Below are 17,163 nucleotides of genomic sequence, written 5' to 3' on the forward strand. Positions count from 1 at the left end.
TGTTTATGTTCTTTTAATTTGGTGTTTTGAGTTTCTTTGGATAAGTTCCCAAAAGTGAAATTGCTGGATTATAAGGCAGGTCCATTTTTAATTTTTTGTGGCAACTTTATACTGTTTTCTACAGTGACTGCACCAATCTGCATTCTCACCAACTTTGCACAAGGGTTCTTTTGTCTCCTCATCCTCACCAACACTTACTGTTTGTTGATATATTGATGATAGCCATTCTGACAGGTGTGAGGTGATATCTCATTATGGTTTTAATTGGCATTTCTCTGATTATTAGTGACATTGAACATTTTTATATGGCTATTGGCCTTATGTATGTCCTCTTTGGAGAAGTGTCTACTCATGTCCTTTGCCCATTTTTTAATTGGATTATTGGTTTTTTTGGTGTTGAGTTTTACAATTTCTTTATAAATTTTGGATATTAACCCCTTATTGGATGTATTGGTGAATATGTTCTTCCACTCTTTGAGTTATCTTTTCATTTTGTTGATTTTTCTTTGCTGTGTAAAATCTTTTAAGTCCCATTTGTTTATTTTTTCTTTTGTTTCCCTTGCCTAAGGAAATATATCAGATAAAATATTGCAGAAAAAATAAATTTAAAAATAAAAATAAATAATAATTAAAATAAGGGTTTATATCTACTGATAAAAAAAAAGAAAACCTATTTCCATGACAGCCAGCATTTTTTTCTGTTATCCTTCCTGTTCCATTACTATCAATGTTTTAAAAATCAGAAGGAAGGAGGAAAGAAAGCATAATTGAACATGCTAGTATAGCGTGAGTTTTATCTCCAAAATATGAGTTTTTATCTCTCAAGTATGAGTTTAATGAATGCTGTTTATTTTTAAATCTCAGTTAAAAATTAAACTCCATATATTTAATTTTTTATGCTGATGTATAGTCTCCCTATAAATCCAAAGAAAGTGAAATTGGATTTTAAAAACAGATTATATTTCTAAATTTAACTTTGTTCAAATATTATATATCTTCCTACATTTGAGACTTAGTCCAATACTCAAATGGATGACTACAGAAGTCAGTTTGAACAGCATAAACATTTTTTTAAATGTGGATAGATAAGTATAGATAACATGTGACATATTTTAAATGATATTTTAATAATATAAAAATAAGCTTCTAAAATAAATAATTGTCCCCAAATTTATAGATAATTTTATAAATCATACTATAAAACAACTTTTTATTTAAAGTATTTTCTAATATTTTTTGTCTTCCCATTGAATTAACCATAGTCAGTCCATGACCCATTGCTTGACCAGCAGTTCCTATTAAATTAGAAAATCATAAAACTGTCCCACATAAGAATACTGTACTTTCTGGCTAATGTCTGACATTAAAGAATGAAAACAAACTGGGTCTTTATTTTAGCATTCTGAATGATAACTTGGGATGTAAAAAGGAGACATACTGTTTGAGCTATATAAGGGTTTTTCTGATATAATTGTTGAACTTCCTCAGTGTCTATTCTGGTGAATGATTCCTGTACTATGTGAGTTACAAAGTTTATATCATTAATTTGTTGCTAGAGTATGCCTACTTAGGTAGAGAATTTGAGATAATAAAAGTCAGATAACTCTCAAATGGTGGAAATTATAGCAAGAGTCTTCAAAAAACTGTGTTTTCTTTATTTGGCTCCTTTGACAAGAGGAGTATGTTAGAAAGTACATACTTACCTTGTGAACTCATGTTGTGTACACGGATGGATTGGTAATGTGAAAAAATTGTATTAATGGCCTCTGAAATGCAGATGAAGCGATTACTTAGATATCTCCATCAAAATACTAACTCATTCTATCCCACAAATGTAAATGAGCTTAAGGAATATGTGGTGTGCCCCAGTAATTTTGGCAGACATTTCACTTCAAATCATAAGAAATAAGATACAAGTTTCATTTGTTTCTTGAAGTTACTATTAATCCACTTGCTACATGAATTAACATTTTTTATTTCAGTGTTCAGTAAATGTAATCAGACAAAATTCAGTTCATTATTACTTGGCAATCTGAATATTTTAGGTTATTGAAAACATCACTGTGGAAAAAAACAATGCTGTCAAAATTAAATGGTGATGGGAAGAGACTGGACTTGGGGTGGTGAACATACAATACAATATATACATGATGTAGTACAGGATTGAACACCTAAAACCTATATAATTTTATTAACCAGTGTCACCCAAATAAGTTCAATTAAAAATTAAGATTTCAAAGGTTAAGAGAGTTAATGGGAAAGATTAATTGCTGTGGTGTTAAACATATTTACTGAATACAGGAAAAATTCTAGAAGGCATCCTTTTCTGAAACCAATTCTATTCATTAGTATAATAATCCTAACCCAGACATAGGACTCTATTTTTTCTTAGTTCAGAAAATATTCCTTTGGCTTCACTAGCCACTGAATCTACAGAGATGGATTTTTTACTAAGTTCAATTCTTATACAGACTACTTTTTGAAGAATTTGAAGCAAGTCTTATTGACCTGAAATGTAATACCTTTTACACTTGTATTTTCCTTTGTTTTATTTTTGCAAGTCTTGTGGAATGTGTAGTTAGTGTCCAGGATTTTGCAAATTTTTGTGATGCTTTAAGAGAAAGGGTACCGTTCTGAATCTGGGGCTTGAGAATTCACCAAGAGAGTAGAATTGAACAGATGTCTCTGTGTGCCACCCCATGCATCTGCAGGGGCCCTGTAAGATAGGAGGGCAGTACCTGTGGTTTGCTCCTATTTCAAGGAATAAACTGAACTTCTTATGCATTTAAAATATTTCATATCTTAAAATGTGAGGATATAAATGTAAAGTCTTGCTCTCTCAAAACTTACTAGTAAAAGATTAACATACTATACACTATGCTTTCTAGTGATTCCTGATGGGTAATCACCAAGCAACTCACTTAAAAAAAAAATCAAAATCCACAGCAGATCAATGAAATCCAATGCCCAGAATTGGGGGCCTAGGAATTTAAGTGATGTCGTTTTTCTGATAAATGTATACTTTCTTTTTTTCTTTATTTTTATTGTTGATACTATTGCAGATGTCCCTATTTTCCCCCACTTTGCCCACCCCCACCCAACACCCACCCCACCTTCTCTCTGGCTATCATCGCATTGTTGTCTGTGAGTTATGCATATATTGATATGTTCTTTGGCTAATCCCTTCACCTTTGTATATATTCTTAATGAAACAGTTTATTTTATTAACAAAACTGATCTGCACTAGCAGACAGAAAACTTATAATCCAAGTAATAGTTTTAAAAAACAAAGCATGATTATTTGTTATTAAAAGAAATTATGGAACTGAAGGCAAATAGCAAAACAAATAGAAGTGTTATATCTTTGTATAAGCAATGGTTTCATATGGGGAACTTAAAGTTCTGATATAAGGATATAAGAGCCAAAACAACATTAGCATGGCCTTTCCATGGATTTAAAGGTGACCGGAACTGGAAGCTTCTTTGAAATGGAACTTGCACACTTAATAATGAAGAGGAGAAGTACAGGGATTCAGGTACAAGTGATACTTGAAAGCAATACCTCTCCTAGAACTCGCTGGCTGATAGCCAAAAATCACATAGAGTTTAGAAAAAATGTATATAAAGGAAATTGAAAACTTCTAATACTTTCTGAATGGCCTGTATGTTCTGATTCATACTATGTAGAGGGAAGACCAGATGAAAAACTCAAATTATCTTGGAACCGAGGTCAGAGATTTTCATGAAGGGGAGCAGAAGTTCCTTTTTCTTTCTCAGCCTAAGATTGTTCTCAGCTGTAAAGAGAGAGTGGGGGGGGGGGGAATAATAAAAAACATTTATATTGACAATATTAAGCTTATGGTGCAAACCAATAAAATGCTGAGTATAATTTTGCTTTAGTCAAGAACCAGTTCTTTTTTTTTAATTGACTGTAAGTTCTCAAAGCTCTTACCTTCCTGTTTCAATTAATCATACTTGTAAAGGCAAGATGTCATAGGTGTAACTTTAACAGACACAAACCTGTTTTTTTGCTTGGGAGGGCAAAGTGTGTGGGCAAAGGACAGAACTGGGGATGGAGAATGGAGATGGAGATTGAGCATCTGATATTTCATGAAGAATTTTAAATAGATGTAATACCCAGTGTCATCTCCTGGTCCACTCGTATCTTCAAAGATAGCAATGCCTGTCTGCTGGGCTCTGCACCTTGATTCTGCTGCCACCTGGAACTCTCTCACCAGGGAAAATGGTTTCTAACTTACAGTTTGTGGAATCAGGGCCTATAAATTTAAAAAAACAAACAAAAGAAGCAAAATACTAATTTTTCTACCTGAAAAATCAGTAAATCTCTGGAGTCTGGCCACACCCAAAAGCCATTCCAGCTAGCTCCTCTGTTAGAAGATTCACCTTAGATTTTATTCCCCTGCAGCTTTATTGAGGTATTACACTTTCATCTCAGCCTTGCTTTATGCATGCTAAGAAACTTAGCAATAAGTCAGCCAATTGGTGTCTGTGTAGCTGGTGGGAGAGTGGCTAGATACTAGAAAAAACATCACACAAAGAAGGAGGACTAAGGTAATCTCCTGTGAAACATGGACACCTCAGATTTAATATATCTACTATAAGAAATGAAGAGAAACACATTATAGCAAAACTCCAGAGTATTATTTTCTGTGAGAGAAAAGTTAGTTCTGGTATTATTTTAAAAATAGTGGAGGTGGAGCATAATTCTATATCCTTTAGATGTGGGCTGTACTTAATGACTTAGAGTACAGTATAGAAAGAAGGCAAAAATATCTTTACAGTAGGGAAAACAGCCAAATACCACCTCAGACAGGTGATCAAGGAATCGTTGGTGGCATGTGCCTTTGACGTGGTACAATAAGAGTGACTGTTTACTTTTGGGACTCTTCCTCTCAAAACCTTATGACCCCCGTCTAATCATAAGAAAAACATCAGGCAAACTTACAGTTTTTGAGGGACATTCTAGAAAATACCTGACAGGTGCTCTCCAAAACTGTTAGTGTTATCAAAAACAAGGAGTCTTAGAAACTGTTACAACCAAGAGGAGCTTTTGGAGACATGACAACTAAATCTAAAGTAGTGACCTGACTGGGATCTTGGAACATGAAAGCAACATTAAAATGTAAGGAAAATTGAAAATCATGGACTTTAGTTACTACTAATAAAACTGTATTGGTTCATTAGTTGTGACAATGTACCAAAGCAATGGAAGATTTTAGCAACAGAGAAAGTAGGTATAGGATATGTGGGACTCCATGTACTCTCCTCCCAAATTTTCTGTAAGTCTAACACTGATCCAAAAGAAAAACACCATTTAAAAAAATTGACCAACTGTTTACAACTTAGTAGTAAAAGCCTTTTTTTAAAAAATTGTGAGATAAAACTATTCCTTAAATGCTTCTGCAATTCTTACAGAATTACAATAAAATCTATAGAAACTGTAGAACAAATGCATTAAAATGTTAAATCCTAAAAAAAATAAAAATAGCAATTACAGGAATGTAAACATGTCTCAGGAAAGTTTAATGCATTAGAAAGAAAAAATATAAAAGACTAGTACATAAATTTTTAAAACTCTGGCTACACAATGGGAAGCATTATATAATATTATTAAAAATTTAAAATATATAATACATTGCAATGAATTAATATTTTTAAATCTAAAGTTCAGCAGATGACTAAGAAAAAGACATGAGTAATATGCATGCGAGTAAACAGCCAAAATGGAGCCAGACATTTTGCTTTGAAGGTGGTAAAGGAAATTTTTTAAATGAAACACTAAACACAGGGCTGGGCACACAGTAGTTTATGAGTAAATACTGATTAAATGTGTGTGTGTATGTATATATATATTCATATATTGACTTTATGCAGTATCCAGCACAAATAATGCCCCTTTTATTATAAATTCAGAAGTATGTGATTTTGTAACATAATAATATCACACTCAAGGACACCATATGATGTTTTAGGTGAAATGTTCAAATTAAAACTATAAATTACTATACTCATATTATTTTTATTTTATTATAAGTTTGTAATTAATATTATTTCATAAAATAATAGTGTAATTATTTTATTACTACACTCATTTTATTATTACACTCATTTTTTGAAGTGAACACTTTTATTTATAGTTTATTTTATAACAATATTTATTAAGATATACTTTACATGTAGTAAAATCACATATCATAAAATATATACATCTTAAGGAATATTGACAAATGTATGCAGATATGTACCATCATCCAGATCCAAATACAAAACATTTCACCTCAGAAAATTCCTCAGAAAATTCCCTCCTGCCCCTTTTCTGAGTCTTGGAATACCATCCCGCACAATGAACAGCTGTGGTTCTGACTCAGGATAGGCTGGTTTTGCCTGAAATTGGTCTTCATATAAAAATAATTATACAGTATGCTGTGTCCGGTTTATTTTTCTCAGCATAATGCTTTTGAGATTCATCTAGGCTGTTGCATGTATTAATAAGCCATTCTTCTGGAATGGGAGTAAAAGGAAAAAAAAAAACTGTACTTGAACAAAGATTAAAATTTAAAAAATTAAAAATTAAAAAAAATAAGCCATTCTTTTTTATGAGAAGTATTCCATTGTCTGACTATATGAGATTATCCATTCTCCTAGGGATGGAAATTTGATTTATGGTTTGGTGCTGTTATGAATAAAACAGCTATGAACATTCATTTCTCTTGAGTATATATCTAAGAATGAAACTGCTAAATGACAGGGTAGGTATGTATTTAACTTAACTAGAAATTGCCAAGTAGTTCCTGAGTGGTCCTACCATTTTACATTCCTACCCAGATTGTAGGAAAATTCCACTTAGTCCACATTCCCATTAATGGTTGGCATTCTCAATTTTTTTTTTTCAATTTCAGACAGTTAGCTATTGTACGTATTTTGTAATTTTAGTCATTCAGTGATATCTTGCTGTGGCTTTAATTCACATTTCTTTGATGATAGGTGAGGTTGGAACCTTTCTATATATTTATTGGCCTTTTGTATGTTGTCTTCTGCCAAGTACCTATTCTTTTGCTCCTTAACTGACGTGTCTCACTATTACTGATTTTCAGTTCTTTATATATTCTGAGTAGGAGTCCTCTGTCAGATACTGTGTATTTTGAATATTGTATCCCAATCTGTGACTTCTTATTTCACATTTTTACTGGAGGCTTTTGAGGAGGAAAATCTTTTAATGTTGCTGAAGTCCAACTTATTTTTTCTATTTCAGTGTTTTTTATGTTCTATTTGAAATTTAGATAAATTTGCTAAGACTTTCTCCTGAAATTTTTTTATTTCATCAATCACAATTAGGTTCATTTTTCTGTAGGACGTTAGGTAGAGGTCACGGTTCATACTGTTTCATGTTTTTCCAGTTATTCCAACACCATTTGTTGAAAGGACTATCCTTTCCGTTTGTAATACCTTGGTACTTTGTCAAAATCAATTGACTCTATACAGTTCTCTTTCTGGTTTCCCTGTTGTGTTCCATTGACATACAACATATTCGTCTACATTTATGCCAAGATTGGAGAGTATTCTTCACTGTTGAAGCTTAGTAATAGTCTTGATTCAGGCAGTATGAGTCCTCCAACTTTATTCTGTTTCAAAATTGCTTTGGCTAAGGTGCTTTGCATTCCTTTCTTTTTAAAAAATTATATATTTTTCCATTACCATTGAATCAGTATATGAATTTCCACCCCCCCCCCAAAAAAAAAAAGAAAAAAACCTCCTAGGATTTTTTACTGGGATTGCACTGAATCTACAGATCACTTTGGGGAAACAAATCAGTTCCTTCTCCAAAGCATGCCTAGGCAGTCCAGATAGACTGCTACTCTTCTGTGGTGTTTGAAATCCGAGCTCCTTCATCTTTCTTCTCAGGTCTCCCTGAGGTGGCTCCTTGCTGCCCACTGTCTCTAGTGTGTTACCTTAGGAATGCACTCTGCAATTCAGGAAAAAGGGAGGGGGAAGACAAAGGGCAAAGCGTATATGGCAGGTGAGTCTTTCATCTTTAAAGCATCTTTCCTTGAAAGACCACCGAACACTATAAATCATGCTTGTATCTTATTGACATGAACCGTTTTATATGGTCATTTCTACCTGCAAAGGAATCTGGGAAACTAGTTTTTGACAAGAGACCCTAAAAATTAAAGTTCTGTTAAAAAAGAAGAGAAAGTATATCTTGGGTAGGGCGACTGGGTATCTGTCAGTATCTGTGGTTACCCTACCAACCATACTCAAGCAGGCATTATCTGCATCATCTGCTAGACCCTGTACAATCACCAGCTTTTAAAATATTTAATAATAATAAGGTAGCAAAATGATGTATGTACACATTATTGGTGGAGATGAAAAATTAAATATCAGTGTGAAAATAAATAATTAAAATAATAAAAATGACCTAGTAATCCCAATTCTGAGAATGTTCCCTAGTGCATTTGTTATCTATTGCTACATAACTAGAAGTACAGGTCTATAGATATATAGATTGTATCTAAATGCTTGGCTAAACTGCCTAAGAGCTGAGAGAAAGATGATTAGAAAATTGGTTATGAGGATGTCTGGGAAAGAGGTATTTCCACACAGGCAACTACAGCAGTTTGAAGATATTTATATCTCATTTGAATGCTCACTAAAGGGTAACTTCAGCATAGAAGGATTTGACTAATCAATTAAATAGAATGAGCCATTCTGTAGACTTCAGTCAGCATCCTTTCTCAACCACTTACGTCATCACCTAATGGACTCATAAGCAAAGTGCCCATGGTGACAATGATGGAGGTTCTGTGTGGACTTAGTAACATGGGATTCTACTCACTAGCAGCCATCTGGCTTCTTCCAGTGCTGAGTGTCCAGTCTATCAACAATAGACCCTAACGCTGAGTCCATGGTGTGCCATGATTCCCCAAGATCAACTAATTGCACCACTTACATCATGGAAAAGGCAGCACCTATCTTATAAAATAGATACTTCAGCTTGGTATAGATTTGCCTTCACTCCCCATAATGCTTCTGCCAAAACTGTTATTTGGAGATTTATAGAACGTTTTATCCACAAAAAAATGTGAAAAAGTTCCTTTTATCATGACTTGTAATGTTGCTATGAAATTCTAACAACAAAAATACCTAACAAATTCATAAATTAAAATACAAGTTTAGAAAACACATAAAATATTGCCCTGGCTGGTGTGGCTCACTTGGTTGGAGCATTGTGCCAAAGCCAAAAGGTGGTGGTTTTGATTACTGGTCAGAGCACATACTTAGGTTGTGGGTTCAATCCCCGGGGCAGTGCATATAGGAGGCAACCAATCAGTGTTCTCCCATCAGTGTTTCTCGCTCTCTCTCTCTATCCCTTCCTCACTCCCTTTCTCTCTCTCTCAAAGCAATGAAAAAATGTTCTCAGGTGAGAATAAGAAACAAATTAAGATGGGAGATTACTCTATTAAAACACATATTTACAAAAAAAATCCCATAACATACTATATACACTCAATATTCTAATGGAAAATTCTTTTTTAAATATATTTTATTGATTATGCTATTACAGTTATCCCATTTCCCCCCTTTTATTCCCCTCTACCCTGCATGCCTCCTCCCACCCACATTCCACCCCTTTATTTCATGTCCATGAGTCATACATATAAGTCCTTTGGCTTCTACATTTCCTATACTATTCTTGCCTTCCCCCTGTCTATTTTCTACCTACCATTTGTGCTACTTATTCTCTGTACCTTTCCCCCTCTCTCCTCCTCACACTCCCCCTCTGATAACCCTCCTTGTGATCTCCATTGCTGTGATTCTGTTCCTGTTCTAGTTGTTTGCTTAGTTTGTTTTTGTTTTAGGTTTGGTTGTTAATAACTGTGAGTTTGTTGTAATTTTAATGTTCATATTTTTTATCTTCTTTTTCTTAGATAAGTCCCTTTAACATTTCATATAATAAGGACTTGGCAATGATGAACTCCTTTAACTTGACCTTATTTGGGAAGCACTTTATCTGCCCTTCCATTCTAAATTATAGCTTACCTGGGTAGAGCAATCTTGGATGTAGGTCCTTGCCTTTCATGACTTTGAATATTTCTTTCCAGCCCTTCTCGACTGCAAGGTTTTTTTTTGGGGGGGGGGAGTCAGCTGATAGTCTGATGAGCACTCCTTTGTAGGTAACTGTCTTCTTTTCTCTTGCTGCTTTTAAGGTTCTGTCCTTATCTTTAATCTTGGCTAATGTACTTATGATGTGCCTTGGTGTGTTTCTCCTTGAGTCCAACTTCTTTGGGACTCTGTGAGCTTCCTGGACTTCCTGGAAGTCTATTTCCTTTGCCAGATTGGAGACGTTCTCCTTCATTGTTCAAATAAATTTTCAATTTCTTGGTCTTCCTCTTCTCCTGGCAGCCCTATGATTTGGATGTTGGATTTTTAAAGTTGTCCCAGAGGTTCCTAGGCCTCTCCTCATTTTTTTTGAATTTTTATTTCTTCATTCTTTTCTGTTTGGTTATTTCTTTCTTCCTTCTCATCCACACCATTGATTTGAGTCCTGGTTTCCTTCCCATCACTGTTGGTTCCCTGTAAATTTTTCTTTAGTTCACTTAGCATACATAGCCTTCATTTTTTCCTCTATTTGAAACCATATTCAACCAATTCTGTGAGCATCCTGATTACAGTGTTTTGAACTCTGCCTCTGATAGATTGGCTGTCTCTTCATTGCTTAGTTATATTTCTTCTGGAGCTGTGATCTGTTCTTTCACTTGGGCCTTTTTTTTTTTTGGTCTCGGTGTGCTTATTACATAGTGAGGGGCAGAGCCTTAGGTGCTCACCAGAGCAGGGCAATCCATGTCGCTGCTTTGTGATGCTGTATGTGGGGGTGGCATCTGAGAGGGAACAATGCAGTGTGCTCTGCTCTCTGCCAGTTTTCTGTCACTTCCTCCACTAGCCACAATCAAATTGGGCCCTTCTGGAGCGGATTCCCAGATGGGTGGGTTTGTGTACATTGTAGGACCCTGTGGGTCTCTGCAGTGAACTCTCCTGTGAGGCTGGGAGTTTCTCCCACTGATGCCTCAACCCCCATAGGTGTTTTCAGTCAGAAATTTGAGGCTTTATTTTCCTGTGCTGGAACCCTGGGTTACGTGGTCTGCCTAGCTCCCAATTGTTCTTCCTGGTTTATCCACACCCAAATGAGAGAACACCTGGTCCACTAGCCACCCCCTTGCCTCGAGTCCTCTCTGCCTGGCTGTTTGTGTCCACCCTTCCTACAGGTCTGGATGAATGTTTCTTCTTTAACTTCTTGGTTGTTCGACCAAGAAGTTAAAGAAGTTGATCCATACAGTTTGATTTCTTGTCAGTTCCGGTTTTTGTTTTTAAATTTGTTGTTGGCCTTCTTTTGGTTGTGTGAGGAGGCACAGTGTGTCTACCTATGCCTCCAACTTCTTGGCCAGAAGTTGACATGACTATACTGGAAAATTCTGGTAAAATAATCTTAAACAGAAAAGCAGATATGCAAAGACTTAGATATACAAAGCTTAGAAATGAAGTCACAAAATACAAAACAATGGGTGGAGTTAGATGGATAGTATTAAAGTTATTTTTCCCAAAACATTTAATATAAAATATTTTCAAATGAAAATGAGAAACATGGTACCATATTGATAATATTCCATGTTAATTTATTTTTAACTATAAAAACACATTATTCCTGATAAATGAATTCAGATTAAGAACTGTTACAATAGGCCATGGCTAAGAGTATGGATGACTGTCTACCTTTTATCACTCATGGCATTGGGTTTTTAGTGACAATGTCCTAGTGTATATAGAATCCACAATTTTGTAGCATCTTTTTCTTATCTATATTCTGAAACCAGTCTGCAGGTAACTAGGCATTATTCATGCAGCTACTTCTGATTCAAAATGGCAAATATAGTTGTACATACTCAAATATTTTACTCACTGAAGACTGTATATATTATCACACCTAAAAATGGACTAACAAAAAGAGGGTTCTTTCCCTGCAACCTTTTTTGGACACTAAATCAAACCATCTGTAGTAATACATATATTTTTTCTGCTTAAGAAATGATTGTTAACATATGGCAGTGTCAAACAATTTTAATTTATCTTTCATTAAGGAAGAAAGAGCATGTCATGTTTTAAGTAGCCTGGAGATTGTTTGCTTTTTTCATTATGAATCATGAAAGAATATTGTCTACTGCCATTTATACTATTGCCCTGCATTATAACAGAAAAAAAAATAAATGTCTCTAAATTCATATGTAGAATAAGATAATTTAATTAAAAACTTAGATAAGATACTCTTTATTCAGATTTCAAAACCAAAATTGTGATTAAAGTACTTGGTTGTACGGTAGTCTTAAAAGAAATCATAAAAAGGCCCACAATCTTGTCCAGATATTGCTTTAGAGAAACGAAAAATAGCTCTACCTAATGATCTTGGCATTAGCATTATCAATTTCCACTCTGTGTGATTGAATAGACAGAAGAGGTGAGATGTGATTTCAAAGGCCCTCTGACTTCACATTATATGCTTTTGACATATTTTTGACCATTTAATTACAGGGAATACATCATTGTAAGATGATGATAGTACATAAAAAATATGACAGTCCAAAGTTAAACTGTTTGAGGACTAAAAATAATAATAACATTTAATATTAATACATTTCCAGATCTCACTACTTAAAATCAAGAATTAGCCAAAATGATCTATTTTTAATGAAAATCCACCATGAAACACCGAGCATATATTTCTTAATGAATGGAATAATGTTATACATCTTCCGATGATACTTCAAAAACATTCTAGCCTATGCAGTGCATTTATTTGCTTTAGTGAATATTCGTTATTCTAGAGATAAGACAACATAAAAGAGCTAGTAACCCAATAACCTGTTAGATTTTTTAAAAGAGACAATTCTACTTAATTAGGGCACCTGCAATTGAATTACTGCTATTTGAAGCTTGAAAAAAATGATAATACTGCCCCTAATACTGATAACACTTGTAATACCTCTAACGCCCTAAGAGCAATAGCTAAAGCTCTTTCACTTACTCAACCTGAAGAAATTATAGTAAACTTTCTATAACTTTTTGCTGAATCAAACTAAAAAATGTATTTAGAGAGCTTAGCACAGTGGCAGTCTGAAAGTCAGATATTAGATTTGAGTTATGAGATGGAATAACTAGATTATGAATAGGTATGGGAAATTCCAAAGACTAGAGTTGCTAACAGGTAAAATAAACTAGTGAAATGGGTAAGAAAGGCATTTAGGAACTGGTGGAGACCATATGGATTGGAGAATATATCTAGTCTAAATAACTCATTTTTTTTTCCGTAGAAGAAGGCCTTAATTGATCTTCAGGTATTTAAATAGAAGTCAGAAATACATGTTTTATGTGAAATGTTATTATTGTTAAGACATGTTGTAAGCCAGACCAGACACTTGCATAGACAGTTTGTAAAGAATGCTAAATATTTTTGAGGAAGGGTGATTATTAAAAAGTAGAAACCTGCTGTAGCATTACCTGGTGCTGTAGCATTACCTGGTACAAGAACATTACATGCAAATGCATGTTCTTAGGGCCCTGTACCCTAGACTTTTATACAATAGATCTGAATTAGACTCTGATATACAATTTCTTAGGCAAACTAAAATTTATAAACATGGTATACACTCTTTCTTCTAAACCTTTGAAAGTGAAAAGAGAGCAAAAGTTAAGTGACAGGCAGACCTTAAGTCAGGCAATATTGGAGCATCACATTCTTCTCTGTACACATCAAGTTTCCTGCTTAGTTATTTCAATGTCACACATGACCTCTAAAAAGGTATATCTCCACCATGACCCCGGCCAGTTTCTGTGCCTAATGCTCTCCTTTTAGGCACAGCCATATGTGACACTTTCATTCATTAACATTAAGAATAAAAATGGTGTTTAGGCATTGAAAGTACTCATTTGAAAATACTATTTTCAAAAGGCTTGTGCGAGAATGCCCCTCTATGTACAAATGTTATGTTAGAAACAAAATAAAACAAATGACAGTGCCTGTGAAAGTGAAACAGAACTCCATGGGACCAGCATTTCATTGTATGTTGACTGTAGATTTGACTTAGTCATGACTTGAAAGAAATATCCACTTCATTCCCAAAGCCAGGGCAGAGTTGTAGAGACAAACAGTGGGTTTGCACTGTAGTCTCCTATTGTAAATACCCCTCTCTTTAGCCTCAGTTCCCTAATGCTCGTCTTTTAAATCCCTGCATGTACCAGCAGGTCCAGAATCATGTCCAGTTTAGTTACTTATAAGGTATACAATCTCCCATTACATTGATTTAGATGTGTAAGAATTAGTACCTTTCTGAGTTTTTCTGCACTTGACTGACTTCTTTTGTAATCCAAAGACTTTAAAAAAAAAACTGTTCAGTGCCTATTTTTAACATTTTATTGCTCTAGCTAATACATGAATACATGTTCACTGTAAAAACCCCAAATAGTACATGAATATGCTGACTACATGATTTTTGCTACTTCCCCCACCCAATTTTCCTATAGAGAGACAGCCAATGTTAACAATCGTCATTCTTCTGTGACATTTCTGTAAACACACATACACGCTTTAGTGAAGATCTGAATGGAATTGAGTGCATATCTGATACTTTATTCACTTGGCAGAGTATCAGAGTATCTGGGAGGTCCTTCTGAGTCAAAAGAATCTGTTGCTTCATACTTTATTGCTTGCAAAATACTCTATATTTCAGCTGTACTCTAATTTATATAATTCCCTCTTATTGATAGACATTCAGAGTGCTCCCGTGGACATGCTCCCAGCCATGAACATCCAGGAGTCCTGTGTTTTGGTTTTTTGCTTTTCACTTCTCTCCCGTGATTTGGCATCAAGTACTGAACCTAATCGCAATGCCATTCCTTTCCTATGTAATACTAAACCTTAATGAAGTTCTATTGTGATAGCTGTCACTTCAGCGATGTTAGGACTGTGAAAAATGTCAATCTTCCCTCTTAATTTAAAGTGAGACATGTTTATAAAATTTATGGTGTTATGTGGAATTGAATTTTACTCCATTTGTAAGGTGGACGTGACCATTGTGTGTTTCAACTGCTGACTTTGGCTCCTGCTGAATGACATTTTAATGAAGAAAATGCATGTTTAGATTGGTGGGGCTGTCTCCTGTATCTTATATCTGGCCAATGTATAGCATCATTATGTAAAAATTATGTATTTATTAATAGTCCCAAAGCGTAGGTACAAAACCATGTTGTGTTTGATTAGAGCTCTATTCCTAAAGATGAAAAATCACTTAGGATGTGTGTGTGAGGATTCTTTATTAGTTATTATATTTACCTTGTTAATGTTCTTATCCTTTCTCTAGCTGACATGAACTGCGCAAAGCCTCTTACCAAGTCTCTAGCATTAAGAACAATTAATAATAAGTTAATTGTGTGTCTTACCATATTTCTTAATTTCCTGTACATAAAGATTGAGCAAAAGACTTCCTTTATTTTGTACTAAAATTATAAGGCTATTTGGAAATAGATGTACTTTGCAGCAAATTATGCCATGGCCTCTTTTAATCACAATAGAATGACAACTCTAGCAGGCTTCCCTTTCTGCGTGGTTGGCCAAGCAGGCAATTACAGGTGTCCCACTTCAAATATTACCTGCTGCCGGCTGGTCCCTGACCTTCATCTTCAACCTCATTCCAAGGCACTGAGCAGAAATGGTGATCATCCCTATCTCCTTTCTTCACAGCAGTTCTTTGAATGTCTTCAAGCTGTAAATGAGTTTTTCAAGTTAGGTTAAATAGTTTTCCAAATATTTAAATGATTTTGTTAGAGTCACACACAAAAAACCCCCACATCTATTGGCTTTACCCATGATCAATTCTAATGTTTTTCTGTTTCTAAGCAACTTATTTCTTCTTTCATATTTTTGGAAATTTTTTGATTCCTGAGAGTTACCAATGATTACTTCATTTCCAAATCTAGTTAACCTTCTGAAATCCCAAGAGATTTCTTTTTGTTAATTGAATATGTCTGGCTTGACTTCCCTGGTGAAATACTTTCCTGAAATACTCTCTTAATATTTTTGGTTTTGTTTTTTGTTTACTTTCACTATTTCTCTTCATCTTATTTCGAAGTTCTGCTTTCCTCTTGCAACCCCAAATGTGGGTCTTCCCCACAGCAGCCCATCACAGATAAAGTCAATAAGCCTGTATCCTCTCATTGACATTCTTAGTCCACCTGCTAACATTTCCATTAAGAAGTTTCACTCTCACCTTAAAGTCATAAAATTCCCCTAAGTAATTCCATGTTGTGTTTTCCTGATCGTTGATAGAGTGAATTATTTCTATCCTAAGTCTTTTTCTTTTTAATCCTGAAGGTATCCAAATCCTCATCTCTTTCCTTCAGCTGTGGGAATAAGCCATACCTGTATTCATAGCTTACACTGCCAGAAGGACGATCTCTTACAGGTGCTGTCTCCTCTTCATCTGACAGCACCCAAGCTGGGAGGCAAACCTGGTGATTTAAGTGAATGTCTACTTAGGAAATGTTTCAGTCTCCCCTAAATTTTTTAGTGATTCTCGGGAGAGTCTCCTCTTTTTTTTTCTTTTTGAAGAATACCTATCAGTACATTTCCCTTGGGATGAATTTTAATGGTGAAAGCTGCTCTTGTATCCCTAGGAGAGAATGGAGATTTTAATTCAGTAAATTTGTTCTCAAGAGAGAAATCTTTTTACTATTAGGTAACCCCACGTACAAGTTGTCAAAAAACCTTAAAACATCTTACTATATATGCTTCCCCCCAAAAGAGAGTCTAAAATTTGGAAGATAATGTTAGTAAGAATATTTTGGTAGAGGAGTTGGGAGACATATTTTTTTGTGAAATCTTTATTTTCTGAAGTTGAACTACTTTTATGTTGGAGGGGGAGAATGCTCTGCCTTTGTGATTTTACTTTTAGTATTGTAGAACAAAGAATATGGGCCTTGAACACAGACATGCCTCATTTTGAATCTCAGCATTTTAATTGATAGTATGACTGGACACTATTATATTATTCTTTACTTCTGCATCTCTACATTTGGTGAGGGAGTAAGAATTTA

At 34.6% G+C, this 17,163-nt stretch overlaps 1 protein-coding gene and 1 long non-coding RNA gene across 3 annotated transcripts in view; one reads left to right on the top strand and one right to left on the bottom strand.

Annotated features, from left to right (window-relative positions):
- The window catches only part of ADGRB3 (adhesion G protein-coupled receptor B3), a 721,652-nt gene that overhangs the window by 242,201 nt on the left and 462,288 nt on the right, over positions 1 to 17,163 (top strand). The gene's annotated exons all lie outside the window — the stretch shown is intronic.
- On the bottom strand, positions 13,330 to 15,881 carry LOC118500239. The gene is made up of 2 exons (XR_004902791.1): positions 13,609 to 15,881; positions 13,330 to 13,578 (listed from the first exon to the last, which is right to left on the bottom strand). It is a non-coding gene; the product is annotated as an uncharacterized LOC118500239 (long non-coding RNA).

This window comes from Phyllostomus discolor, chromosome 4 (genome assembly GCF_004126475.2).
Source record: "Phyllostomus discolor isolate MPI-MPIP mPhyDis1 chromosome 4, mPhyDis1.pri.v3, whole genome shotgun sequence".
NCBI classification, from domain to species: Eukaryota; Metazoa; Chordata; class Mammalia; order Chiroptera; family Phyllostomidae; genus Phyllostomus; species Phyllostomus discolor.